Here is a 3,335-nt window from a genome sequence, read left to right on the forward strand (position 1 = left end):
GATGGGGTAACAGAATCCCCTTAAAGCTTGTTCTTAATATGAATCATGTGGACAGATACAGACCATAACAAAGTCTTGTCAAGCGCATCAATTTGCCCATGAGCTCCAGTGTTGGTTTGAATAAAGCAGAACTACATTTATTGGGCAGGAAGAAACCTCTCATAACTCAGGCTCATTTCCTGTAACCAAATGACATCTGAATAATAAAAAATATACACATACATGGGCACTAATAAACCTTCAAGGTCACATGGTACACACACTGCTATGCTTTCTACTTATTTGTAAGAAAGGTTTATTTATTTATTTAGGATCCCCATTAGCAATACCCATTTGCTATATAAATAAATAAATAATGTCTCACGATTACTGTTATAAAGCATTGTGAGTATTAATCAATCTTCATAACTCTAATTATACTGTATTATGAACAAATTTTAATGTATTATAAGTATATAATGCATTATAGACAGGCATTATAGACAGTGTTAACCACATTTCCGTTTTTGCTTAAAGAATGCATTATGCATTATCAAAATTATGTTACATCCGTAGATAAATACATGTATGCATATATGTAGACTGAATTCATTAACTCACCTGCCTGTCCCCTTCTGTCTCATTTGTTGATTTTCTCCTCCTGATTATTCAGAGAAGAAAGAAAAATAAAAAGTAAATCTACCTTCAGACAAATCTTTAAACAGCCCCCTCTTGTATAAACAGCATTTTGCTTTTGTTTGAATGATGTGTATTGCTGAGGTAATAGTGCCCATGTATGTGTATATTTTTTATTATTCAGATGTCATTTGGTTACAGGAAATGAGCCTGAGTTATAAGAGGTTTCTTCCTGCCCAGTAAATGTAGTTCTGCTTTATTCAAACCAACACTGGAGCTCATGGGCAAATTGATGCGCTTGACAAGACTTTGTTATGGTCTGTAACTGTCCACATGATTCATATTAAGAACAAGCTTTAAGGGATTCTGTTACCCCATCATACAGGTTTGATAACTAATTGGGACACTAAAACGCATCAGTCAGAGTTTATAAAATTGACATCTCAATAAAACAAGATGTCCAATAATGCAGTGGTCTAAGCACTAATCAGACATTAGAGGGGGGATATGGCATCAGCATGATGTAACGTAGCTAATGCTTGACAAAAACATTCCACAAAAATGTACACTTGTTTTAAACTATGAGTCTAAATCAGACATGCAGCAATTCACACTGGAGTGACTACAAACCGACTAATTTACAACCACGTACCTCAGGCACACACACAGAAACACAAGAGCCAAAATTTCAGCCACTCCCACAGCTGCAGCCATGATCAATGACTGACCTCCTGAAAGTTTATAAATGCATTAATACACCCATCTGTGCTTATCTTTACTAGAACTTACTGTACATATGAATTTTAAGCAACATGGGCATGGTGACACTTTTTGTGACATTTCACTATCATCTATTGTGATCCATTTCAGATCGTAGCCTCTGTATCATGATCAGCATTGCTTTGTAGCCTCAGGATCATAATCAGTATCACATAAAATATTGTATCAAATATGTTCTGGTCCTACCTTGCACTGTGACCTGTAGAGCAGTAGCATTCTGAGCTCCAAGTCTGTTCTGTGCCTCACAGTAGTATTCTCCTCTGTTCCAGGATCTAAAGTTAGAAAAGTTAAAACTCTGTCCAGATCCTGCCTGCCAGACTCCAGTGTCATTCTTCTTATACCAGGTGTAGTTCTGCACTGGTGGGTTGGCATCACTGCTGCAGGTCAGTGTCACTGAACTGCCCTCCACTATTTCACCAGAGGGCTCACTGATACTGAGGTGTTCTTAGGAGGATCTGAAAGAGAAATAACAGGTCCTGCAGTTTTTATATAGATCTTGTAATTACCACATTATCTTTCCTAATGTTTCCAATATGTCATTTTGTTTGATCTGCTATTTAATGCATGTTGTCATCTTTCTTCAATTTTATGAATGAAACAACCGCATCGTTTCTAAACAAATAACTTCCATTTCCTAATCATTATCTGCAGGTTACTCTTCTGCCCAGTTCTCAAGTCTTTTAAAGGTACATTAAAGTACAACTGCATCACGCTTTTTCAAAATGAGGAACAAATGAGACTCAGTAAAGTTAAATAATGAGTTTGTCTTCAAATACACATTCACACTGAGAGTCACTGCTGGGGACGGGAGATTCTCATGACCTCTTACTGCACAGGAGTAGCTGCCTGCATCTCCACTGCTGGCTTTGAACTGAATGTAGTATGATTTTCATATTTCTGGTGGTGTTTTGTAGAAATTGCCCATTCTTGTACCAGATGAATGTTTGGTGCAGTCAGGTCAGTGCAGGTGATATTCAGGTTAGTGTCACCCTCACTCTCTCACTCACTGTGCTAGATTTATTTCAACCTTTAGACCTGAGTGAGAAGAAGAAATACAATAACCACAATATATGAGTTATTCAACAAAATTCCACATTGTATAGAACCCACAATAAATGTATGAATGCATAATACTGTAAATGGTCCAGTATTTCATATCAATTAAAGATTGAAGTCAACTGAGAACCCAAAATCTCAATCTGTCTGATAATGGAATGCTTGTTCTCTCAGAAGAATTAGTTCTTGTGCATAAATGAATATAAAATCCACAAATGTGACCTCAAAAACTCACATCTCACACTGAGAGTCACGGCGGGGGAAACAAGATGTTGATTGCCTCTTACAGTTCAGGAGTATCTGCCCGTATCTTCACTTCTGGCTATGAATGTAAGGTTCCTATAGGACTGGTAGATCCTGTAGTCGTCAGTCAGAAGCTGCTCATTCTTGTACCAGAAGAAGCTGTTGCTCTCAGTCAGGTGAGTGCAGGTTGCTCTACAGGTCAGTTCCACTGTCTCTCCCCCTGACACTGTGTCAGAATTTATATCCACCTTCACACCTGAGTGGATTAAAAAAGCAAACAGAATGTAACTCAACACACTTATATTCTACATTAGAATATCCAGCATGGTGATATAAATGTTTTTTTTAACAGACATAATGTGCACTAATAATATCAATAACACAAGGAAACATGAGCAGTAAGTTGATGGTCACTAAGAGGATTAGGGCCATGCATTGCTTGTGCCAATATGCTTGGTTTGTTATTTTTGCACAGTGGTGGTAAGTAACTAAGTACATGTACTTTGTTACTGTACTTATGTAGGATATTGGAAACTTTGTACTTTTTCTGACTATGAACAATATTGGCAACTTTCACTTTCTACTCCACTACATCGATAAAGAATTTATGTACTTTTTACTCAAAGACATTTCTATTGACA

At 37.1% G+C, this 3,335-nt stretch overlaps 1 long non-coding RNA gene across 1 annotated transcript; it reads right to left on the reverse strand.

The window, feature by feature from the left end:
• Nucleotides 1-591: 591 nt before the first annotated feature.
• On the reverse strand, nt 592-1,844 carry LOC135238223 (uncharacterized). Its single transcript, XR_010325050.1, has 3 exons — nt 1,582-1,844; nt 1,268-1,346; nt 592-640 (listed from the first exon to the last, which is right to left on the reverse strand). It is a non-coding gene; the product is annotated as an uncharacterized LOC135238223 (long non-coding RNA).
• Nucleotides 1,845-3,335: the final 1,491 nt, after the last annotated feature.

The sequence above is a fragment of the Anguilla rostrata genome, chromosome 1, assembly GCF_018555375.3.
Source record: "Anguilla rostrata isolate EN2019 chromosome 1, ASM1855537v3, whole genome shotgun sequence".
NCBI classification, from domain to species: Eukaryota; Metazoa; Chordata; class Actinopteri; order Anguilliformes; family Anguillidae; genus Anguilla; species Anguilla rostrata.